The sequence below is a fragment of the Zalophus californianus genome, chromosome 12 (assembly GCF_009762305.2).
Source record: "Zalophus californianus isolate mZalCal1 chromosome 12, mZalCal1.pri.v2, whole genome shotgun sequence".
NCBI lineage: Eukaryota > Metazoa > Chordata > Mammalia > Carnivora > Otariidae > Zalophus > Zalophus californianus.
This window is the reverse complement of record NC_045606.1, coordinates 1,576,907-1,603,381: the sequence shown is the minus strand read 5'-3', so window position 1 is coordinate 1,603,381 and position 26,475 is coordinate 1,576,907. Positions and strand designations below refer to the sequence as shown.

General features: G+C 43.4%; 1 long non-coding RNA gene across 1 annotated transcript; it reads right to left on the bottom strand.

Moving 5' to 3' along the window:
• Nucleotides 1-25,418, bottom strand: LOC113911912. The gene is made up of 3 exons (XR_003516629.1): nt 25,331-25,418; nt 21,121-21,188; nt 1-715 (listed from the first exon to the last, which is right to left on the bottom strand). It is a non-coding gene; the product is annotated as an uncharacterized LOC113911912 (long non-coding RNA).
• Between the last annotated feature and the right edge of the window lie 1,057 nt (nt 25,419-26,475).

The following is a 26,475-nucleotide window of genomic DNA, read 5'->3' as shown; positions in this document are numbered from 1 at the left end:
CCCCCTTCCCTGTCTAGTGAGTGCTTGCACATGCACTGAGACGTGCTTAAAACGTTCACTCCCGTAGATCAAAGAGGAGATGATCCCATTAAGCGTTGGCTTTGAGACACAGAACAGACGCTCTGAATCACGGAAGCTCCTGAAGGTGTCCTGAGTTACGGCCACCTGCCTCCACCTGGAAAGGTTTTTGTGTGAATGCTCATCGTCAGCAGGACGACTGAGGTGATCTCATTTCACGTGACGGCTTCCAGTGTTCAGCCCCTCTAAGGCTGTGCAGAATCATCATTGCCAGGGCGTGGAGCCACGCGGAGCCACGCGGAGCTCTAGAGCTTACGGTCGTGTTCCCTGGGCATGTTACTCAGCCTGCTTGACAGTGGTTTCTTTTTTCAGCTGGAAAAAGGGAGTTTTAGATCTAGAAGATTATTCTTCTAAGTTCCCCATAAATAAAGGCCATAAATTATTGGTAAATGGTTTAAACTTCTCATATTTTCTATTTTCCTGACTTTAGTCCTGCTTTGGTCCATATTGTCAGGCTTAACTCGGCACCCGTAACGCATACAGTCAGCCTCTTACAGTGAAGAATTGCCAGAGACTCCGCAGCGAGTGGCTTCAACCAGGAAGGATGGGACGCCCTGCCGAGTCCAGCCCGGAGAAGAGAAGACCCAGGAGTGACAGCTCGAACTGTCAGAGACTGACGATATTCCACCGTTGTCCCCTGCAGAAATGACAGTGTTATAAGACTCAACATAATACATGGAAACCTGGGTCCTCCCCAGGTATGTGATGGGAACTCAAAACTCAGTCAGTCCACAGGGGAACAAAACAGGGTCCCACTAGTTACATCAGGGGAGACGTCCTGCAACAGCCCAGACCACACAGTAATTCAATCCTCAGATATCAAGGCTTACTCTGTGAAGTGCGTCGTTCCCTCCAAATGCGAGATTCTGGGTTTTAGACTTTGCGTAGTCTGAACGTGATTATTGTACATTCGAATCCAGTGAGTGTGATGTATAAAGTTATTTGTTGTTAATTAATAGAATGTGGACTCGTAATTAAATATGTCACCTATGGGGCGCCTGGGTGGCTCAGGCTGTTGAGCATCTGACTCTTGATTTCAGCTCAGGTCATGATCTCAGGGTCAGGAGATGGAGCCCCATGTGGACTCTGCGCTGGGCGTGGAGTCTGCTTGAGATGCTCTCCTTTTCCCCCTGCCCTGCTTGTTTGCTCTCTCTCTCAAAAAACATATGTAACTTATTTTATTTCACTTGGTTTGATACTTATTCCTCATCTGTTTCCAAAAGAATTAAGGTGGATTATTTCCCTAAAGCTAAAAACAAGGTTGAGCACCTTAGGAAAAGTATAATTCATAGTTATTCTGCATTACTTAAGAACATCACTCGTGATTCTTTAAATTGTTGGAATGATTTCTCTTGAGCCCTGACATGAAAGCATATTGAGTTACTTGGTTTTTTGTAGGTTGTTAAAAAAAAAATCCAATGTCTACAATTCATCTTAATAAAATATTCAGAAGCAGCGTCATTTTCTGAAATCCCTCCGTGGAGTCCTACATACGACCCCTTTTCCCTCGATGAAGAACAGTTTAACAGAGGTCATCGTACCTTTGAAACAAAATCCACCTAAGAAGAACCACTACTTCTAAAGGTTAAAAAAAGAAAGAGTTTAGAGTCGTCTGAGAAGAAGAGGGCTTTGCTATTGATTTCTCATGATTCTTTGTCCTTAATGGATTCAGTACTCTCAGCTTCCGAGTGGACGGACACAGGTGCGCGGGTGGAGTCAAGCCTGTGATTTTTCCCCAACAGCTGTCTGTCAAAATCCTCATTCCCACGTTCGCTGGCTGGCAGGTTTATCAAACACTTAATCCTTGATCAGGTTATTTCAATAACTTGTGAGTGTTGGGAAGTTTCGATATGTAGATTAGCTTTTCATTTTATTCTACAATGGAAATCTTAATTTGAATATATTTAAAATCAGACTAGAATTTAAAACGGAGAGTTAATGATGCCAGAACAGAAAACCCACCTAAAACAAAGAAAAAAATAATGACTTTGGGGGATCCCCTAGAGTGCCCCAAAGCAGCAAGCACTTGAGCAAATGAGAAGGCATCAGAAGGAGGCTTTTGGACCGTGGGTGGCACCCTGAAGTATGGGCGCAGCTCAGGAGCGGGGGAGGGCAGTGAGTCAGCACCCTCCAGGCCTGGGTCCCCTCTGCTGACCTGCTCAGCCCAGCTGCAGGCAGGTAGGTGTTGCCCAGGGCACCCTGAGACGCCACCGGCGGCTGGGGGGAACCAGCTGTTGGAGGGTGTCCAGCCAGAGATGCCCCCTGGAGCCCACGCACCCCCGAGGTCGGATTCCCAGAGACAGGAGCTGGTGACACTGACCTCGCAAACCTGCAGACAAAGGCAAGGAAGCCATGAATACAGGTAGAGAGAACAAGGTACGATTGTTGGCCCTCTCCGAACCTCTTGCTCAACGTTCCCACTGGAACGCTGAGTCGTCAGGTCCAGGGGAGGCCCATGCAGAGTGGGAGGCACTCACGGTCCCATCAGACGGGACCGTGGCCTGCACCGCACGTCTTCCTGAGGGGAAGGACGCTGCTGGCTCTCGGAAGACTCTGTGCCCGGTCTGAACCCCGGGAGGGCAGGAGGCTGGAGCCTGCAGGGGAGAGCGCTGTGACCACCCTGGGTCTGTTCTCTCCCTTCTCTGCATTGCAAGTTGGACAGAATTACCTGGGAAGGCCCGTTAGGCTTGACAGGCTTCTTCCACAAAGACAGGAAGCCAACATTTGTCGAGTTACTGCAACTTCGTCAGTAAAATGTAAGACGTATTCACGTGGGGGAACCACACACTCAGATTTGTAGCGCGTTTAGTGTTTCCACTGTTACTCGCATCTATAATTTGTTTTTCAAGTGTTTTTTTCTTTTTAATTCGATCAAGCAAGTGTCTGTAGATACTCAATAGTCCCTGGGGATTCCTCGCTGGGGCTCCTGGGTGGCCCAGTCGGTTAAGTGTCCAGACTCACTCTTGATTTCAGCCCTGAGGTCATGGGATCGGGCCACATGTTGGGCTCCACCCTGAGCGGAGAGTCTGCTTGAAATTCTCTCCCTCCACCCTTCCCCCCCACTTGCACCCATGCTCGCTCTCTCTCTCTCTCTCTCAGTCTCTAAAAAAAAATAAGGAAAAGCAGCGTTCATGAGGTTATAGGAGGAAGTGAGAGGAAGGAGGAAGGAGTGGGGGGACACATTTAATTCACAGTCACATGCTTTTTTACAGTTTCGTCTCAATTTGTCCAGTTTATTCCAAGGCTGTGGTTCACCTCGTGAGTTTAGCCGTGGCTTTGAATCCCACCTCTCTCTGTTACTAACCACATGTTTTTAAGCAAGCTGCTTAAACCTTCCTTTTTTCCCTGCAGAATGTTAACCACCATTAATTAATCTCCAGGCTTCTCTCCCTGTGCCTCCTTGTGCATATGTTGTTACACTGAATCACTACCCCAACATGATGCATGACACTACCTTTAAATCCTGTGTTTACTTTTCTGTATTTCGCACTTCAAAGTCAGAGACCACTGAATGATTAATAACAATTGTTAATTATTTCTAACTAGTGTAGGTTCTGGGCTTTATATATTTCATTTTTTTCAAAGATTTTATTTATTTATTTGAGAGAGAGAGAATGGAAGAGAGAGAGCATGAGAGGGGGGAGAGTCAGAGGGAGAAGCAGACTCCCCGCTGAGCAGGGAGCCCGATGTGGGACTCGATCCCGGGACTCCAGGATCATGACCTGAGCCGAAGACAGTCGCTCAACCAACTGAGCCACCCAGGCGCCCTGGGCTTTATATATTTCAATGCTATGCTATTCAGCACCAAGAAGATCAGGGCATTATAATTTCATTATGGAATTTTAATAACAATGAAAAATGTTAGCAGCTCTATCGTAGGTAATGTCTTATGTTACCTTCCACTGCGTCTACAGTGAAAAGTCTCACCTCTTTTGTTCTTGCTTGAATCGGCCTGGTGTGTCTATGACCATTTCTTTCTCTCTCTTTATAGAGAGTACACCATGAAGCAGATACCTATAATTTAAAGAGTGGGGGGCACCTGGCTGGCTCAGTTGGAGGAGGAGACGACTCTTGATCTCGTGGCTGTGAGTTCAAGTCCCACTTTGGGCATAAAGTCTACCTAAAATAAATTAAAAAACTAAAATGCATTACATAGCAAGGACCTACTTCTCTTAAAAAAAAAAAAAATAAAGAATGTAACAACTGGTCAGATTACAACCTGTCTCTTTGTCCTGCAATAGTCAGTTTCATATTGACGACACAATCCATCACATTAATTCTAGACCACAATCTGACCCAGGCTCCTCCCAACCATGGGGACATGCCCAGAGCCACAAAATCTCTATGGCAAACATGGTGGCAGTTAAGGAAGAGAGTGCCATGGAGTTTTTTCTATTGCAAATCTGTGGAATGTTTCAATCCAAAGGGAAAGTCTAGAGTATTTTTTCCATTAAACGTTTAAACATTTAAAATCTGACTTAACCATAGCATTTATTTTCAATTCACCTTTTACAGTCAATATTCTAGTTGGTCTCCATAATTATTGCAACATCTATATGATATTCTATTTCTCCAATTCACTAGAACTTTAAAACCTGATATAACTAAACTATGTTTTCTGCTAATATAAATAACACTGTAGCAAATATCATTAGACACGTGGCTCTTTGCTCTTAGGGAATTGCCCTAGGTAAGTTAATTGCAAAGAAGATAAAGTTTGGAGAGTATTCAACATGCAAGATAGTGGCTTGTATGTGGGGGTTACCACAAAAGTAAGGAAGTAACCACAAATGTGAGCTTTTAAAGTTCTTTCAGAAGATTTTTGCTGTTTCAATGCTCCCACCTGTCTTAAGTTTAAAAATTTTTCCTCCTTTCAATACTGTTCTCTCTTTTGTTAGTGGCTACAAAAGTAGGCTTGATCTTTCTTCAGTTAACATCTGGTTCCTCCCTGCTAAGAATTAAACTTTTTGAAGTGTTGTTTATTAGAGAGATTTCTTTATATACTAATTGTTGGTAGCGATTTATAGAAGCCCATTTAGACTCATCCTACGGCAGACTGACTATGTGTGAATACCTTCTAATCTTGGATATATCCATTGTAGAAACAAATCATTTATGCTGGATTAAGCATGAGGCATTTCCATTCATATTGTAAGTGATACATAATGTGGAAATCTAAGAACGAACATTACCACAGAGATACTGTTTTTAATAAACCATTTCATACACTTTCAAACGTGTCATCAAAGAGAAATTTGGGGCAAAAATCCAGGCTGCTACAGGCAGGGATTTATGGGAAAGTTACTGAAATTACAATGTGAGCTGAGAGAATATGACAAGGGAATCAGGGGCAATGTGATCAGACAAAGAAACATTGGGGTTAATAGCTCAAAGAATAAAGTTACACGTAGAAGTAAAAAGACAACCAAAGAAGCTTAAAAGGGTGCAGAGAGAGGCACAGAAGTGAAAAAGAGATTTGAAGATGTGGCTTTTACCTGAGTGAACCTAAAAAGGAAATATTTTCCTGTAATATTCTATCCCACTACCAAGAAAGGATGAGCAGACTCAAGGGAGCAGATTCAGCAACGGCCACCAAGTAAACACGTTTGTCATTTTTCCTGCCGGTTTTTATCCTCATGTCCGCGGATATCTAAAGATATGTGAGTGCGGGAAATGAGGTTCCATAGTTTTTACAAAATTTTCGAGATGAACTATATCCAAAGGAAGGTGGAGAGAACAGAAATTACTGATGGAATTCCATGACTAAGAGGAATTTTAACCAAGAGTTTCACCATAGAATATCAGGATTGTAATATTCTGAAAAAAAGAGAATCCACAGACTTCCTCTGGTCTTCCACGTCTGTTGGCTTCGTACAGAAGGCTCCTGACGCACATATAGACCCGAGAACCACCTGCTGAAGGCCTTCCTCAGGCTCTGCTCCCAGCCGTGTCCCCAATGTACCGATAATTGCTCAATTTCATGGGTTCATTTCAAAGCTGAACATATCTGCCCTCCGCGTCATCTCACAGTGTTGACAGCACCCGGTCTTAAATTCTCTGTTCTTGTTTTCCTCGTCCTCTGTCTCTGTGGCAGAATCCTTTGTCCACTTACTTCCACTTTTCCTTAAAAGGAGTTTTATATAACTGATCTTTCCTCCCTTCATGTTTTATTCTCCTAACATATATACATTTTTTTTGTCATTACAGTGTTTACAAGCATTTAATTTCCAAAGTAAGGCAAGAGACAAACTCAGTACTGTGTAAGAATAAACTATATATTTTTTTATTATAGCAGTTATAGGCTTTCCATTGCGTTCCCTCCTCCAGCTTTCCTTCTGCTTAGGCTCTCGTACATTGCCGACCCTTTCACTTTTATCAACTGGTTATAACTTGTCAGAAACTGTTAGTGCTCCTTGAACACAGTTATAAGGGAAACAGTGAAGGGCTTCACAAAATCCAGTGGGTGAACATGCCATTCATATGTGCAAATATTTATATTATGTAGTGTTACACGAAGATGCCAATATTAAATCAGTTTTGGATTTCAGATGCAGCAAATTCATATGGTTCAACTGATATAATTACCTTTTGTGGTGAGTGCCGTGAAAGCTAACACAATGTTTCAGGGTCACTATCAGATCCCTGGCAAAGAGGAGCTGGTATAATATCAGAAAACAACAACTGTCTTCTGCCTGTTGCTAAATGTAAGAATACATAGTAAATGGTACAGAATTCTCATTCATAAAAACAAAAACAAATTTCCTAAAATGACACCTGACTCTCTGTACAGGTTGAAAGTTATCTAAAGCTCTTACCTTTTGTTGAGGGGATGATGGGATTATGGCTTTTGGGAATAGCTCAGAGGGCCAAATCAATTAACTAAATGTCTGTACCAACCTATCATGTCTTGTGCGGGACTCTTATTTGCAAGTGTAAGAAAATGGATTTTATGAGCACTTCCAGAGTAATAGAAAAAGGACCTCTACAAATTTGCTCCTCTATCAAGCCACCAAGGACACTGGCAAGAATTGTCAAATTAAACTTTTTCAGAACTCTGGAAATTAACCAAAGTTTGTAATAATCCAGGGAGTGCATATTCAAACATATTATCTTAATCTCAGCACAAACACTGGGCTCTGTGGATTTTAACTTGTCCTATTACTGTGCACCGCACCCCCCAACTTCTGAGAGAACAGTTAAAAGCAATAGACTCACAATCACAATAGCTATAAAAAATAGAGAAAAAAAATAGATTTGGAGCTTCCTAAAGCCTCATTCTAAGAGAATTACAGTATTTGATCTGTCTGGCTATTCCCTGGAAACTTCCAGCCAGAGCTTATTTGTATTTGACCTGACTCAGAGTTCATGCTCTGTGAACAACCTTTTCCCTGGGGCATTTGCAAAAAACAATCAGTGACAATTGTTTAACATTGCATCAGCCTGAGGGACCATTAGAGTGGGGCAAAAACTGGGGGAATGAGGTACATAGGGCGCAAGCAAAGCATGAGCATGTTCCTGAGAATTAAGAAGGGCACACACTTGTTTGCAACTGGATACGTGCTGAGGAAAGAATTGCAAAGCCCTTAGGCTCTCACCTCTGGCTGACCTTGAGGTCCTGGGCAAGCAGGAGTTTAAACTAAGTCATAGTTGTAAACCACGTGTCAGAGATGGAAGACAGGATACAGCATGCACACCCAACCCCACTGCAAAGGCTGGGAGATTTATTGGTTTGAACTATTTAAACAAATCTCTGTCCAATTATGACATTACTACTAAGGTAAGTGGGCAGAGACCTCAGTGATCACACACAACAAAGAATACAGATTTTATAGAGTTAATTCAGAAGAGTCACTAAACCAAACAGCAAGAACCACCATAGACTGCATAATACCACCACCACCACCACACCTGGGAGTGGAGAGGGGTCTGATTTTGAGAGTTACCATGTTATATTATTTTAAATGTCTTGAGGGGCACCTGGGTGGCTCAGTCGGTGAAGTGACTGCTTTTGGCTTAGGTCATGCTCTCAGGGTCCTGGGATCAAGCCCTGTGTTGGGCTCCCTGCTCAGCAGAAAGTTTGCTTCTCCCTCCGCCTCTCCCCCCAACTCGTGGGCTTTCTCTCTCTCTGCCGCTCTCTCTCTAATAAATAAATAGAATCTTTAAAAAAATAAATAAAGTGCCCAGTTAAAAAAAAAAAAAGAAAAAAGGAAAAAGAGAAAAAGAAAAATGCAAAAAAAAAACTCCACCCCAAATCCAGAAAAGTATGGCACATATGCAGAAAAAAGATAAAGTCAATAAGAACTGTCCCTGAGAAGCCCAGATGTTGGAGGTACTAGACAAAGACTTACCTCCCCTTGAAGATATGTCTAAAGAACTAAAGAAAACCACATCTGAGCAATTAATGGAAAGTATGAGAGCAAGGTCTTGCCAAATATAGATTACCAATAGACAGAGAGAGATTATTAGAAAGAACTAAATAGAAATTCTTGATTTGAAACGTACAGTAAATGAACACTCACTGGAGGGGCTCGAAGGCAGATTTGAGCTGGCAGAGAGAAAACTCTGTGAAAACAAAGATGGCTCAGTTGAGGAGGTTCAGCTGGAGAATCAGAAAGAAACAGAATGAGACAAAAGGAAAAGGGATGGGGCGTGACTGCTTATAGATAGAGGATTTCTGTTAGGATGATGAAAATAGTCTGGAATCAGATAGAAGTGATGGTTATACAATTGGATGAATATACCCAAACTACCAATCTGTACATTTTAAAAGGTGAATCTTCAGCTCTGTGAATTAGATTACATTAAAAACAAATTAAAATCATTTCTCAAAAAAAGAAAATGACTTCGTGCAAATGAAAGACGGAACAAATACTGTGTGTATCAGATGCGAGAGAGCTCACACTGTGGTTTGGAAGTCTGTAGAGTTCTTTGAGCACTAGCCTTGTCTGGTTGGAGCCGTGAGATCATTGAGACTCTGCCCCAGAGGCCACCTCCATTCTTCTAGATCCTTCCCTCTGGCCTCCCACTGGCTTAGTTCCCTAATGGCTGCCTCATTGAGTCTGGATCACCAACCAACCAGCCCGAGCACCTAGGAAGGAGACACCTCTCTGTTTGTATTGTTTAAGTAACAAGCCAACTTCTCAGTTCATCAAGAAACACGAGGAATGTCAGGCACACGACGAGGCAGCCGAAAAGGCAAACGAACAAAATAAATTGCTGCTTTATGCTATCCAATCCCCTGCTGGCTGGTCAACCCCCGAGAGGTACAAAGAGGCTGGAGGTGCGTGCAGTCCAGGGTGGGTGTTCGTAAAGGCTCAGTGGGGACCCTGAGCCCGTGGCATGGAGACACAACAAAGAGCTGGAGACAAATCTAACGGATGATTGCTTGAAGTTCCCCCACTTCAAATAATTTAAATTGTAGGGTTACAGAAAAGCACAGAATAATACCTTGTTTTACACACAAAGCACATTTTACATGTAAAAAGTTTAACAGATTCTTGAAAATCACGCCTCCAAGCCACACCTCGTCATTCCCACGAACAGGCAATAAGCAGGCTCAGAGAGGTTATGATTTGGGGTGGAACACACATTATGCTCTTTCTGTTCCTTTGACCACATGATCCTTGATACAGCAAATGAGTGATTCTAAATACCTAAGGTGTTTGTATTATGCATAGTCATGATCTAATTTCAGAAAAAGGGAGTCCCATGTAACTAAATGAACCTCCACTGACAGTTCACCTGATCCACCTTCCACATGGTCACCTCCGCTGGTTGCAAGGTCACAGTGCTTAGAGCATATTCCCGCAGAGGGAAGAGTGGCTGGCCATTAACCTTTCAACTTCATCTTTGAATAACCCGTAGCAACCAATAAACACAAGACCCAAACAGGAAAATCCATCCAAAACCACTCTTGAATCTAAAATTAAGGCTGTAGAAGCAGAGAAAGTACAAAGCGATCATGGCAAAAAAAAAGGTAGTACATGCTTTTTAAGTTAGAAAACTCATTTTCAGCTTTGTTCTGGGAAACGGATCCATGGGTGTCCCACTTCCCATTATTGGCCTGACAACGAAGCTGAGCTGTTAGCCCTGGTTTTTTATCAGGTCTATCTCCAACATACGGTAGCACTTTAAATAAAGGTAGGGTGGGATCCTTGATCACGCTAATAAAACAGGGCTGACTTTTCTCAGACTCTGTGGCACCACCTTTCTACAGCGTTTAAATCTTGTGACTGGGACAGGAACTTTTATTGGCGCCTACCAGAACAATCTGTGTTTGAATCAATTTCCTGGCTTGCATTATAAAGTTTGTGGATTTCTGCACAAGCAATTTGGGAAAAGCAAGCACTCATTAAATCACTTGACCCAAAAATTTCTGCAGGTTCAAAGGGAAGCAGTCCTTCTTCCATGAAAGTTTCCAAGTCTGTTGTGACCTCGCAGCCGAGAAGGGCTTCACGTTTGGTGCAAGAAGCAGTTAGTCGGTACCCGGGGAAACAAACACCTCAATAGGGTAAATGCTTCTGGAGTATTTTCCACACTGGGATTTCATCAAAAACATTCTGTATTGTGATTAGTATAGATATTTCGGGACAAAATAAAATACACTCAACCACTGTCTAAACAAACCTATTGATGTTTATATTCTCCTTCTACTCTAACATAAATGCAAGTAAAGTTTCAAAGCTGTACAGCATTACAGTAGACAGAAATATTTTATCTTACTAGCATGCAATTCTCGAAAGGCTATAAATACACTTCATCAGGTTACTAGACTTCAGTACAGAATATATAAGATTTTCCATTGCTTTTGTTTTGTTTAGACAATGCTAAATTAAGCTTTTGCTTCTTTGTATTAGGCTTTTAAGAAAAAAATTCCGGGCATAGGCTTGCAGAGGCAGAAGATCTGGATGTCTAGGAAACATGGAGGACTTTAATTTTTGTTTTCTGTCTTCCAAAATAGTGACCCAATTAAACTGCCATCAGAAACAGAAGTATACATGAATGTCACCACATCTGGCCAGTGTTTAAATATTCTCATGAGTAATCCATTTTTTGTAATTGATCTTGCCAAGTTTACAAAATTAAAAAATGAAAATTGACTAATTTGAAATTATTAGTGAGAATAAACACTTCCAAATAGCTTTTTTTTAACTCTATTTTTAAGTAATCTCTACACCCAACATGGTGCTTGAACTCACGACCCCAAGATTAAGAGTCGCATGCTCCACTGACCGAGCCAGCCAGGCGCCCCATCAGTTCCAAATAATTTAGAGTTGTTTAAAGTTCTGCCAATCTGTCTAATTATGCGTTCAAGTTTTTATACATTTCATAGGATCATTTAAATACAGTAACTGCTAGTATTCTATCTGCTATATTTGATGTAAATATTTATACTTGGTCCTGTTTTTATGCATTTCAGCCCATTTTTATCCTGGATCTTGAAGCAGGAAATACTCAAAACTGAACTCTAAAGGTTATATTTTTATGTTTTTGCAGCATATTTTTTAAGAGTAACAATCTTAAAGAAAAAGATCTTGCAAAATATTGAAAAAATTATCAATGTTTCCCAAACGTTCAGAGGTCAACAGGCTCTGCAAAGCCCAGCAGGGCAGCAGAGAAAGCTTTTTTTGCGGCTTTTCCCGGGGAGGGATTCTTGGTTTGGGCTTGTCATTGCCTGTGTGAGTTCATTCTCTGTGCCCGGTTCACTGGCTTCCATAATTCCGCGTGAATATAACTTTGAATCATTTGTTAGTCCAAAAAAAATCGCAGTTCCTTCAGATGTATAACAAACATGCTTTATTTTAACTAAAAAAAAAAAAAATCCCACTGCATAAATTGCTCACAAATAACTAGGAGTTCAAAGATTTGCCAGTGGGCAAACTGTTACAAGAGGCATAAATGCTGGAGAAAAAGAATCAAGGTCTTGTACAAATAATTCTTTTGATACAGAAAAGGAGCTTTCTATTCTAAATGGATACTTTTTAAAAATTTTATTTATTTATTTGAGAGAGAGAGAGAGAGAGCAAGCATGAGCAGGGGGAGAGGCAGAGGGAGAGGGGGAGAGAAGCTCCAGCGGAGTTCCACACGGGGCTCAATCCCACCACCCCGAAGTCAGAAGCTTAACAAGTCAGAAGCTTAAGGACTGAGCCACCCAGGCGCCCCTAAATGGATACTCTTTAAACACAGAGCTTGTATACTGTGGCTGGGCTCACACATCGTCCAAGCCTTTCCGAGGCAGCTTGGCGCTTGTGTCTGCAGGGAAGGGAGCTGTCATTTGATGTAACGGTCCTCCTGGTCCCAGTGAAGGAACCCGCGGCACCTGCAATGGGCTCGTCCAGATGTCTTCAGTGCCGCCAAGAAACCAGTGGTGGCAGGACCAGCCCCTTCCCTCAGTCCCTCCCCGGTCCATCCTGGTTCCATCCTTCTGTCCTCTGCATGGGAAGCTGAGGCGAGGACCCTGCAAGAACACCCCTGCTCTGCCCTCTGTCCCTGCAGGGGGCCTGGCCGCGAGGAGCGGGCTAGCTGCCTCTAGGGACTCTGCCCCGGCCACAGTGTCTCCGCAGTGCCTGTCCTGCAGAAGCCAGTCTTGAGTGTCTCCGGCCCCAGCGGCTGGTGCCCCTTTGCAGACCTCCGGGCTCCCGCGGAAGGCGTCTGCCAGCTCCTAAGCCGTAATACTTACAACCTCCCCCCTATGCCTCCGCATGCTGGGCAGAGTCCGTTTCCCACAGTGGTGCCCTCCAGACTTGGCCGGTGCCTTTCTGTGGCATTTCTGGTTGCCTACTCTGCAGCTGGGACCACTGGTAATACTTCATCCCTCTTTTCACATGACTGGTGTGGTTTCTGTTTTCTGATGGGAACTGAAACAGCCCTGATGACTGCCCTTCTGTTTTAATCTTTCGACAGCCTAGTTGGTATTTGACCTTGATCTTATATCAAATCTGATTTATCCTCCCCCTACTAGTTGGAGTGACGTGACTTGTGCCCGGAAGAACCCAGCACGGTGATAACGCATGGGGTCTAGACACGGAACGGCTCTCTGCAGGCTTATGTCCATAACGGGGGCGGGGGGGGGGGCGGTATGTGCTCTGACTATGATCGATAAACCAGCCTTATGCAAATATTGGCTCTGGTTTCATCACACAAGCTCCCTCTCATTAACAGCATCCAAAGTGACCCTTTAACAACCAAAAATACAGATCAAAAGAATGAATTGGGAATGATTCATGGCCTAGCTTAGCACAGTTGCTGAAAACCTCAGCTCATCTGTTGAGCCAACAATGTAGACACCGAGTACGGAGAGACTCGGAGAGGACGCGTGGACCGGCACGCAGCCTTAAATACAGCACGACCCTCTGCATAGTGTCCTGAAGTGCACACTCTGAAAGGGTGAATTTTATGGTGTGTGTGTATTAAATCCCAATAAAGCTGGTCTATAAAACAAGAGCTAAAAAAAAATAATCCATGTAATGCACTATGCTGCAGAATAAAGAAGTAGGAATCATATGATCATCTCAGTAGATGCAGAAAATAATTTTAATACAATTAAAAATAATGAAAGGCCTCTTTGTATAGAAAGATTTTCAACCTAGTGATAAAAAGCACTGTTCTTCAATCCAATTAAAAACCTGGCTACAAGGACAGTACCGTAAGTACCTGAGTCAACAGATGAAACACTGAAGAACGTACCTTGAAATTGAGAACAAGACAAAGATATCTTGGCATTCTTTCCATCCCTGTACTGCATGTCCCAGCCGACGCGATACGGGAAGGAAAGGGAATACAACATACAAGGGTTTAAGGGAAGAATTAAAACGATCATATTCTAAGATGGCATGATTTTATGTGTAAAACATGCAAAAGAACCAATAAATAAACCTTTTTACATTTATTACGTTAGGTGAGCGATGTCACTGGATACACAAGAAATAATAAAATACGATCAATTATTTCTTATATGCTAGTGACAAAAAATAGAAGATTTTGTGCTGATGGTGGTCACACCAGGTCTCTCCTTTGGGGGATTAATGGCTGGGACGGAACATGTAGGAGGTCTCTGTGGGATATAAGGTGAGGGGGGTGTTTGCTTTATAAAAAAAAAAATGCTTGGGCTCTACAGTAATTAATGGTTCACTTTTATAGGTATTTTATCCTGAATAAAACATTTATAAATGCAAATAAATTTCATGCCTGGATATTATCTTCATGGACTTGGAGGCTTTTTCTGAATCCAGAACTTTACCCCCTCTGCATTTGCCCCTTTTAGGCTGCTGATCCAGTCATAAAACACAAGGCCTGGCTTTGGATCAACTCGTGTATCTTTCAAAGCAAGTCCAACAAAAGAAGTAAAAACTATGTTTTTAACAGAGAATTATAAAGGTTCATCTTACTTCTTTCCATTATAAGTTCCTGTAGGTTGACTTGCTGGCTAATTACCTGCCTATCAAAAAGGAAATGTTATGTATTATCTCAATGCCTTTTGTAAAAAAACGAGATGCTGGTGTGATACGCCAGTCAGTTGCGACAAGCGTTAACCCCGACCACGATGCTGATGTGAAATCATATAACTGCTGTTTTAGTTTTTTTTCCTGTTTCATTTTGTCTGAAAAGTCTAAGATTGTATGTGACATGTAGAAATTAAAAAAAAAAAAAAGATGATCTGAGTCATTCAGCGTTTACTGAGTACCTGTCTACTGCGCACAGTACATGTCAGTACTGTGCTGGAGTTCTAGATACTAAACACAGGTGGGGAGGTCAGAGGACCTACTACAAGAGAGGAAATCATGCTCAGAGATGTTGAACAGGCTGCCTGGGGGCACACAGCAGCTGACAACTGAGCCACATCTGCTGGGTCCCAGAAGTTTCCTCTACCCCTTATTTCTGGGACCTCTTCCACCTCATCCTTCCAAATGCAGAGCCAACCCCACCAGGCATAACAAAGGAAGGCAGCCACCTCTGGGCTTGCAGCCTCCTGGGGGAGCCAGGGCGGCCTGAGCCATGGTTAGAGCTGAACTCCCCAGATGCAGTCATCAGGTCAGACCTGGTTCCCACGAGCTCCGGTTTTTTCTCTCTCAGCCCCAGTCCGAAGGAGCCTGGGCATCTGGTCGGTGTGGGGGGCGGCACAGGGCACTGGAAGTCTAGAGGGGGCTCTACTGGGGAGCAGGGACTCGGCCCAGGTCTTGGCATGCGAGCTGCCCACACAACTGCTGGGGGTATAGATGGAATAAAGGAACAAACCAGTGGCCAGGTGAGAGGCCGAGAAGAAATCTGTTCATCCAGCATCCGCTGCAGAGGGAGGGCAGCTTATCCCCAGCTGCACGAGGGCCAAGCCAGCAAAGGGGCGCATGGCGTTTGCCTGGAGGTCAGCCTGTCAGCCTGAACAGAAGCCTGGGAAGGGTGGTAACTAATGGGACTCCTGGGTGGTGGTGTCTGAAAAGAGAGCACCCCCGCTCGATCTACAGTGACTTGGAGCCTGGGGATGAGCATTCAGCTCCCTCAGTTCTACTCCAGCCCCCAGGGAGGCTTGGGCTCTCTGTCGTGGGCAACGGTTTGGGGTCAGGGCAGCCCATGGCTGCGGCATTTGGGCATGGGGGAGGGGGAGTTTTAGAGGGGACAGAGGCTGACAGGTCTGTCTCCATCCCCCAGGATGAGGCTTGGGTTTAGGGCTCCAGGACCAGAGGTGCTGGCACCGGCACCGGGATTGGGTCTCAGATGAGTTCCGAGTCCAGCCCCTGGAAGTGAGATTCCTGGTCGGTGTCCTCCCTGTGCCCAGGCTGCCTTGGTACCCCATGGAGCGAAGGCCCCGGTTCCAGTCCCTCACGTCTGCTGCTGGGCAGGGGTGGGGAAGGAGGGCTCGGGGGCCTTCCGCGGAACGGATTCCAGCGCCATGTTTCATCAGCCCACACGCCATGCTTCTGTGGTGGCCCGTGTTGTGTTCACCGTTACTTGTCTGTGTGCCCAAGTCCCTGCTGGACGTGAAGCCCCGGGGGCCACAGCCAGGCCTGGTCCATCTTTTCTCCTCAAGGTCAACCACAAGGGCACATGACATACACTCAGTAAAGGCCAGTGATTAAAAGGAGGATATATTTTTTTAAATTCACAGATTGCTCTGGTTTCTCGTTGGCAGCAAAGAAGCGTGGATCATTGTCACATATTCAAAGTTCTATTTTTTCCTAAGTTCAGGGTGTGTTTGCATGTCTCTGTGCTTTGAGACAGAGCTGGTCCTGACTTATTGCTTTGTCTGAAGTGGCTAACATTGTGTGATCAAAATGTGCAGAATTATGAGTTATTTGCAAACCCAATGAGGTTCATTGTTCCTTTCTCTAGTTTTGTGTCTCCTTTATTTTGGCAGAGTTTTGGTACATGCTGTTTACCAGTTTTCAGGGGTTTTTTTTTTCTCTTTTTTTGTGGAAGATTAATATTTGGGGTGGTCCGTTCCCTTGCTTCTAGATATTCCTCTGGGATAGTATAGAGCAGAAATATGTAAAAACAACAGAACATTTGGATTAAGGGTTGTGAAATGTAGGAATCCTCAGAATAGTTGAAGTTTTAGAACATTCTGTATTCCTGAAATTAGGGTCAAGAAAGCTTTTGCCTCTACTACTGTAAAATTACTGAGCTCAATGAACTACTTGAGGGAGTAGAAAGATACACATTATCCAGATGAGATCCTTTAAGCCTTACGTTGGAACGAGGCTTGTTTTGATTGAAGGCTGAGGGGAGAGTAAAGGCAGATCTGTCACTTATCAGATGGACAACAGGAACAAAGTTCAGGTCATTTCTCTGAGCCTCAGTTCCTGTTTCCATCCCTCAAATGGAAATCACATCATTACAAAACTGGCCCCAGAATCACCAACGCCATATCGAAGGAACAGAACAAAGTTGGGAGAACCACACTGCCCGGCTGTAGGACCCGCTACAAAGCAACAGTGATCACAACATGTGGCATCGATGAAAGAGCAGACAATAGCCCCGTGGAACAGCACAGAGCCCAGAAACAGACCCCCACAAATACAGTCAGTCCATCTTTGACAAAGAGGCAATGGTGGTATCATGAGCAAAGATCATCTTTTCAACAAATGGTACTGGAACAACTGGACATTCACGAGCAAAACCTTAAGTCTAAATACAGACGTCAGGAGTGGGGAGGGGTGAACAGGTGGAGCACAGAGGCTGTTCAGGGCAGTGGAAATACTTCGTAAGATAGCACAGTGGTGGATACACAGTTGTATATACCTTGTACGACACCAAGAGTGAACCCTGTTGTGAAATTTGGGTGAGAAGTTTTAAGGTATGTTCATCCACCGTGACAGGTGTACCCCTTGGTGGGAGATGGTCATGGTGGGGGAGGCTGTGCATGTCTGGGGCGGGGGCCTCCGGGGAATCTCTGTCCTCCCTCAACTCAGTTGTGAACCTAAAACTGTTCTAAAAAATGAAGTCTATTTAAAAAGTAGGAAACTAAGAGGTTGTCCTAAACATTAAAGGAACAAGAGCCACTGTACACTGAGTATGTGAAGCCCGGAGTGAAGGGTGTGCTCATTCGGGTCACTACTGTGGCACAGCCACTGGGTCCGCCTTCCCCTCAGACCAGGTGACCTGGGCAAGCCGTGCTCCACTCACCATGTCACCATCTCCTCTCTACCGTGGGCATGGTACAAATGCACAGCTCACATTCGTAAATAAGCAAAACCCATGAAATCCACCCTGTGCAGTCATAAAACACCAGTAGATTTTTAGGAATCCCACTTTTATTATTAAATGTGTTGCTCTGAAGACAATTGGTACTTATAGTTACCGCTTGGAGTGTTTGTAAAAAAAATAATTAAAGACAAGTACTTTATAATCTAAAGTACTCTAGCCTAGATCAGAAAATAATGATTTCCTTGAGGGTTATAAGGAAGGTACATAAACTGCCTCTTAGATTTTTAGAAACAGTGTGAAAACTTCATTTTTGGGGGGAGCTGATTTTCCTTTTCCGCTGTGACATGTAAAACACTCATAGATAATACACAAAAATAACTGCACAAACTAGTAGATTATTAGCAAGCGAGCCCACCATCCTGACTGCTTCAGTGCCGCCTGCTTGAAGTGTAAACACAGGGTGCTTAGAGAACAGAACACACTGGGCGCCAAGGAGGGCCCCCTGGGTTCCAAGCAGGTGGTCCAATGAGGAAATGCCTCCCCTTGTAGCAGGTGGTCAGGGCGCGGCTGCCCGTGGGGAGTGGCTTGCGTGGGGGCGTGGCTGCACGTGGGGCGTGGCTCACCCATGGGTGCCCAGGTGCGCACGCAGCTCCTGGCGGGTTCTTCATTGGGATTTGCATTAGATCTGCAGATCACTGTGGGGCCAGTTGCCCTGTTCTCACCATTGGGTCTTTTAAACCATGTATCTGATACATGCCTCCATTCACGTACGTCTGTTCCAAACTTTTATGGCTGAATTATTTTCCTCTTTTTTTAAAAGATTTTATTTATTTATTTATTAGAGAGCGAGCGAGAGAGAAACAGCATGAGAGGGCAGAAGGTCAGAGGGAGAAGCAGACTCCCCGCTGAGCCTGGAGCCGGATGTGGGACTCGATCCCAGGACTCCAGGATCATGACCTGACCCGAAGGGCATCGCTTAACCAACTGAGCCACCCAGGCGCCCTATTTTCCTCTTTTTTGATGTACATCTTACACTTCTCATTACATTTATTCCTAGAGATTTGATATTCTGATGCTATGATGGAAATCCCAAATAAAGGAGTTTTGTCCAATCTTTTTTTTTCTCAAAAGAAAAACTTCTGATGACAAATGTTTGCATTTTTCAAAAGTTTTTAAAGAAAATTTAAAATTCATGTGAAGTGTTGCTGGGCTGGACTTTGGGGAGTTTTCCATGTCAGGTGGTTTTGAAGTGTGTCATTGACTTATACCACGCACCATCAGTCCTGGGCAGGAGTCTCTGACAACTTTTGGGGCAACAGTGAGGGAAGGGGTCCCGATGCAGATATTTTTCTGGAAACCCAAAGGACTTGAGGGGAGCAGAGGACATATTGGGGTGGAGAGGAGCCCTGCAGAGCGTGAGGTTTCCCCAGGAGCTTAGCATTTATCAGGAAGCATTTGGGGGAGCATCAGTGTGTTTCAGAACTCCCCAGTATTTGGTGTAAAGCTAGAGGTAATGCATCTACATAGGGATATTTTAGCTAATGTAGAACTGAGTCTATGTTTGTTTTTCAACGGAGCCATATGGAGGCTTGCATTTGGTGGTTTTCCTATGGGGACTCCTTACTGCAATGCTTGCTTTTATGTGTGTGGGAAGCACATAATGTGGCTGGGCCAGAGCAGACCACTGGGACAGCCTGTGTGCCCAAGCCCAACCCCGTGCAGTAGGGACTCGTTAGCAGGTCACCAAGAAAATCCACCACCATCACTTTCTGGGCCTCGGGGTGGGGTGGGGGGGATGCTGGAACCACAAATGGCTGAGGTTAGTGCCACACCCTCCTTATTCCAACCACCACCCCTTGACCCCAAAACTGTTATCAACATGAAGGAACAAACGTTACTCAGCGTTGGTCCATTACTTAGTTGCTCTGTGGTCTGATTCGCCCAGCGAACCAAGAATGCTCCAAGGGAAGGAACCATAAATTCAGCGAACTGAGTCCACAGCCCCTGGGGAGGGGGTGGGGCTCCCAGGTTGTTCGTGAAGGTCTGTTCAATGATGGACCACATCAGAGCAGCGGCACAGGATAAAAGCCATCATAATAAAGAGTGCTGTATTCCCGCCAACCTACAGTCTATTTTTAGAAAGCGTGTTTGTCCTATAAATAGAAATTGGCTTTTCGTGAAGAAGGGATGTTGAAATTGCTCTTTGGAAAGGTTTTGCATCCAATTCCTCACCCGTGTTCTCTGTGGACCAGGGAAAACTTGGAAGTGCAAGACTTCCTGAGGGTCCGACGTGGGCGGGTGTGGCCAGCACGAGTTCCATCAAGGGCGCTCTAAGGGGCTAAGAGCTGCCAGATGGTCAGGTCTGTGTGGATTTTGTGAGGCCAAATTTTCTGCCACCCCTTTTGGAAGTAGCATGGAAACCGGGTTTCTTTTGGAATTTTGGTATTTTTAGTTCTTTTTCAAGTGAAAATAGAACAACAGTTTTTGTGGAAAAAGTATTTTCTCTCCAGGTTTTCCTTACTTATAATATCCCCCGACCCCACCATCCACACGGAAAAATGGAAAGTTTAAATCAGGTTGAGTGTTTTAACATCTGAAGAAAGTTTCCATTCTAAAAGCTACAAGTGATTTGTAGATCTATCAGGTTACCCTAGAAAAATCACATGTGTGTTATTCTCATTATGTCCCCGGTAGATAGTTTTAACCCCTCTTTAAAAAGTATTTAAAAAGTAGCAAAAGTAATAAACACATAACCATTCTCAAGACAAAATAAGTGTTAGTAATCCCCAGCCCAACCGCTTTTTTTGGTGGATGAACACCGGGGGTTCAGACTGGTCATTGTCTCGCCCCCAACAGAGCCTCCCCGGAGCCAGGGTCCCACCTGGCAGTTCAGGGCTCCCCCTGTGTAAGGCAGGTGTGCAATATTTAGCTTCGTTCCTGGGCAAAATCTCTTACTAGATAGTGAAAAATTTGAAATATGATACAAACAAGTTTTTCTAAAATAGAAGGTAGGATTTGCATTTATGATCTGCCTTTTACTGGATTTATAAAAACTTAATTTAATTTGATTTTTCTTAAGTAAACTCTACCCCCAATGTAGGGCTCAAACTCACGAAACTGAGATCAAGAGTCGCATGTCTCACCAACTGAGCCCACCAGGTGCTCCTATGTTTTACTGGATTTAAATCCCACCCTGACTCTCGCTATGTGTGTTAGCTATTTCCCCATGTAAAGAGGTGGTAAAGGCAAGGATGTGTATGTTCAGCTGAATGCCTGAACCTAACAGGCGCCCCCCGTGTCCTGCCTCCCAGGAGGGAGACAGGCTTGGTGGTCACTGGGCTGCCAGCTCTCGGACAGAGTGGAGGCACTGTGTGTCACAGAACAGTGTTCTCATAGGAGACTCACCTGAGGTGTAGTTGACAACTAGGGAGAGCCATCTGGGTCACTGGTTTATAAAAGGGTGGATGAGGACCCTGTTGGAATAAGATATATGATATCTTAAGATATATGAAGACCCGCTCTGTTGGAGTCTTGTGCTCACCCAGAGTGAATTTTGTGAGCACCTGAACTAGCACACCTTGTCTTCACCCCTTTTCACCCAACCTGCTCTCCAATACATACCAGCCACCTGCCCACCACCCACCTGCTTCCTCCTCCCAAGAAATCCCTCTGGACCCTCCCATTCATAGCCTGCACATTTCTGTCCTGGATTGGCGATCATAATTCAAACACACAGAGCTTAGTGGATTCTCTCTCGTCTCAACTAATTTTCTACAGTACTTCATATATTGTCATATTCATGCCAACTTTGTACATATTTCCCAAGGGGGAGATTGTCGCTGATTCCAAACCTGTACTCATTTTTATACGATCCCGACCTGTGTTAACCTCACATTTACATAACCTTGTCTCTTATACTAATCCTTTAGAACTTTGGGGAAATTAATTGTGATTTGTTTGGCTCTATATAATCGATCCACAAAATCTTCAGCTTAGGGAATTTGCACAGTAATTGATGCTCTAAGTCTCAGTGTCCTGGTCTATAAAATGGCCATGGCAGAAATAACTACTTCATGACGTTATTGTAAGCACAATGCCTGGGACAACAACACGTGTTGGATAGGAGTGTTGTGTAAGGTAATGAGTGCATTTACAAGGTGTTTACTCTCAGTTGTTCTTCTATTGATAAGCTGCATGTACATGGAGAGCATAGCTTGGTTGCTTGCTTTGTCTTCCGTGGAATAATAGGGGGAAGAATAACAAAGATGGTTTTTCTGGAGGAAGGGCTTGTCCAGACATTAGTGCTGATGGCAGACAGATCTCGCCTCACCCTGTAGACGGTGCATCAGCGAGAGTCCGGACAAGAAAATAAACCCACACTAGTTATATTTTTAGCAGAAAGAATTTAATGCAGGGAGTTGGATAAAGAGTTCTCAGAGACTGAAGGAGCCCAGAGGGAATGTAAGTAGTGTTGTTCCTGAAGTTAGAAGGAATAGCTTCAGAAAGAAGCTACTACCCCAAGGTTGATCACAGACTTGTGTAAGAGCTAAAACTGTAGCACTTGCAGCAGAAAACATAGGGGAAAATATTTGCATAACAAGAACATAAATCATAAAAAGAAAGATGATTCATACATCTCAAAATTTTCAAAATATTGCATTTCAGAAGATATTGTCACAAAAATAAAATCTAAGCCACAGGATAAGTGAAAATATTTTCAGTACATATGTCTGACAAAAGATTGACACTCAGAATATATAAGGACGTCTTACAACAGGTAATAAGAAGACAGCCAACCCAATAATAAAGAGACAAAACATTTGAAAATACATTTCACCAAAGAGGATACAGGAACATCCCAAGAGCACATGAAAAAATGCCCAATGTCATCAGTTATCAGGGAAATGCATATCACAACTATGGAGTTATCTTAGTTGGAATGCATTGGAATGCATTGGAATCACTAAATTAAAGAGATTAATAGAACCAGTTATTGACAGGATATGGTGCACCTGGAATTCTCATATGCTGATGTTGGAAATGTAAAATGCTACCACTTTGAAAAACTGCTTGGTAGTTTCTCAAAAGTTTAAGCATATAGCTCATATACAACCCAACGCAACTACTTCTCTCCTACCTATTTACCCAAGAGGAATGAAAGCTTGTTCAGACAAAGATTTTTACACAAACATTCACAAAAGATCACAATGGCCAGAAAATGACAACAACCCAAATGTCATCCAGAAATGAATGGATAAACAAATCAGTGGTACATCCATAGAGTCTGAGCAACAAAATGGAACAAACTACTGATTCATACAACAGCACAGATAAATGTCAAAATCATCATGCTAGGTGAAAGTAACCAGATGCAAAAAGATTCTGTATGATTCCACCTATGGAAAATTCTATAAAAGGAAAACTAATTTGTAGCATAAAAACCAGAAGACCATTGGTTGCCTGGGCCTGGGTCAGAGGGAGGGATGCACTGGAAAAGGAATAGAGTCTTCTGGGCATCATGGAAATGTCTAGAAACGGACTGTGACAGTAGTTTCATGAGAACATGCATCTGCCCAAAGTCATCCAGTTGTCTATTTTAAATTAATGTATTAAAAAGAATACCTGAATTACATCTTATAAAAGATTGGGATCATTAGAATAACAGGAAAAGATAAATTGAGAAGTCTGAAGCATAATGGAAGTTAATTTCTTTCCCCTAGAAGCCTTTCCCAAGGTGACCAAAGCTGACATGATGTCTTCAGGGATCTGCACTCCCATCTTTCCACCATGATGCTTCTACCCCTGGTCACTTCTTTGTTCAAGTTGCAGACCATGACTGCAGTCACTACATCCATGTTCCAGGCTGGTGGCAGAAGGAGAAGAAGTCTAGAAAGGTTCTCTTTATGAGCAGCCTTCCTAGAAGTCCACACAATACTTTGTGTCTTACTGGCCTGATTTTAGTTGAATGGCAATGTCTACCTCCAAGAGAGATGTATTCTTGGTAACAATCTCAGAAAAAAAATAGAATTCTTTTTCAAAGGTAGGGGAGATTAAATACATGGACTAAAATAGCAGCCCTTGGCCATAGTTAAGTTGTGCAGTGAAGAATTTGCTGACTCTCTCACAGACGATGTTGGGAAAACTGGATGTCCACACGTACAAGAATGAAGTTGGGCCTTACCTCACATCGTATTCAAGGATTAACTCTCAGGGCACCTGGGTGGCTCAGTCGGTGAAGCATCTGCCTTCGGCTCAGGTCATGATCTCAGGGTCCTGGGATCCAGCCCCACATCGGGCTCCCTGCTCGGTTGGGAGTCTGCTTCTCCCTCTCCCTCTGCCTGCCACTCTACCTACTTGCGCTTGCTCTCTCTCTCTATCAAATAAATAAACAAAATCTTTAAAAAAAAAAAGAATTAACTCTCAATCAGAGACCTAAATGTGACATCTGAAACTACAAAACACCTAGAAGGAAAAGTAGGGAGAAAGCTTCATGATATTGGATTTGGTGATGATTTCTTGGATTTGGGGGAAGACAACAAAAAGACAGGAAACAAAAGTAAGGAAATAGATAAATTGAACATCATAATTAAAAACTTTGCATATCAAAGGACACAATCAAGAAAGTGGAAAAAAACAACAACCCAAGGAGTGGGGAAGAAACATTTGCAAATCATAAATCTGATGTGGGATTACTATCCAGAATACATAAAAAGCTCCTCTATTTCAACAACAAAAAACAAGCAACTTGATTAAAAGATGGGCAAAGGACTTGAACAGACATTTGTCCAAAGAAGATACACAAATGGCCAATAAATAAATGAGTAGAAGTGTGGAAGTGCAATAACACTAATCCTTAGGGAAATGCAAATCAAAACCACAATGAAATACCACTGCACACCCAGTGGTTATTATTAAAATGGCTATTATAAACAGACAACAAACAAACCAAAACAGAAAATGACCATGTTCGTGAGATATTGGTGCTCCTGACCACAGCGTGTCTATGCCTTGGAGCTCAGGTACCACACGTGAAGAGAATAGGAGTTTCGTATGCCTCCATCCCTCTGCCCTTGGATCCCCTGACTCATGAGTCTTCCTGACGCCCCACTGTCATGGGGTGGAGACAGCCATTCCTGCTCTGCTGGTACCTCCATTCCTAACCCACAAACCCATGCGTATGACCAGACGATTGTTGCATATGTGACCAAGTTTAGAGCATTTGTGGTGCAACTATTGTAACCAGAGGAAAAAGTCTGAAGTCTTTGAGGACTTCAGATTAATTCAGATTAATTGAGGACGCTGATTAATTTTGTTGCACCACACATATCCTGTGACCTTTGGTCCCTTTTTCATGTGGCACTTATTATATCTCAGAAAACTATTTTCTCAAACCCCGTTTAGGACAGTTTTTCCTTATCCTGCATGAAAGAAGTGATTCCAAAGTGCCAAGTAGCAATCTAAATTTTACATGTGAAGACACATGTTTGTATCCACGTGATACAAGCCAGCAACAGGCTTTGGTTACTCGAAACAACTCAATTCAGTGGAAGCTGGTCATCTGGGAGCCCAATACATCAATAGTTAAGAACTGTCCCTGGAGAATTATTTGGCTTACATTTTGATGTTTGTATTTTTCACTCCTACTTAAGGAAGATGGTTTGCCCTGTAGTTAGGAGCTACAATTCACTGTGCCTTAGTTTTCCCAGCTGTGAAATCAGGTTTAGTATAGGTTCTAACTTCCAGAACTATAGAATATAAAAAATCTAGAACTCCTGAATTATGAGAATTGAAGGAGCAGAGTGTATCCAAGTACTTGATACAATGCCTGGTCCATAAAGGTCACCGAGTACGTTACCACTCGTGATTCGAATAGAAAAATCACTCACAGGGAAACAGTCTTATGAGTGTCTACCTGTTGGAATAATGGTGTCGGCAGGTCACTTAAATTAAAATTTCCTGTGGAACACAAAGCAGAATAGAGAATAGAAAACGAATATATAAAAGGTTAAGACTAGACAAGAGAGATGCTGTGTCAGTAAACTAGAACACTCTCATCTCAACTTCTCATTGGGTGTATGCAGTACATTGAATGTGGCATCCACAATTTCAAAGTACGAGTATCACGTATGCAGTTGTGCTCTGCAGTTGTTTTGAGACTTACTTTCTCCATGAATGCAGACGCTATTGACATGCAGCTGCACTCACAGAGCTTCTAGAAAGGCCATTTTCTCTGCAGTATAAACCAAGACATCTATGTTTTTGCTTCTACCAAGTAAGACTCTGAATAAAAAGGAAGTTTATAATTTCCTTCAGGAGGTTATAAACTCCTAGAGATAAATACAGCAACCAACTGTGTCAGCTAATTGCAGGAGACCCCGGGGGCAGGCCTGGGAGACTGGGCTTGCGTGCTGTCTTCCTTGTGACACGGACTGTGGGAAAAGCTCTACATTGTTTGGCAAATGTTCACTAAACTTCAACTCGAAGTTCAATAAAGAGTCTTTAAAGATCATGGTAATTACAGGCAAATAGTGTCACATTTGGGGCACATCTGTTTTTTATCATCTTTCCCCTGGCCCGTATTGTGGAGGGTGCCAAATAGTCCCCGAGAGCTTCAACGTTTACTGCCTTGGACGGTTCTGTCCCCTGATGTGTTGGTGTCACAAACCCAGAACAGGGCTCAGCCATAGGCATCACTGCCCTTCTGGGTAAGGTTGTCAGAGTTACTAAATAAAAATACAGAATGCCTAGTGAAATTTGAAT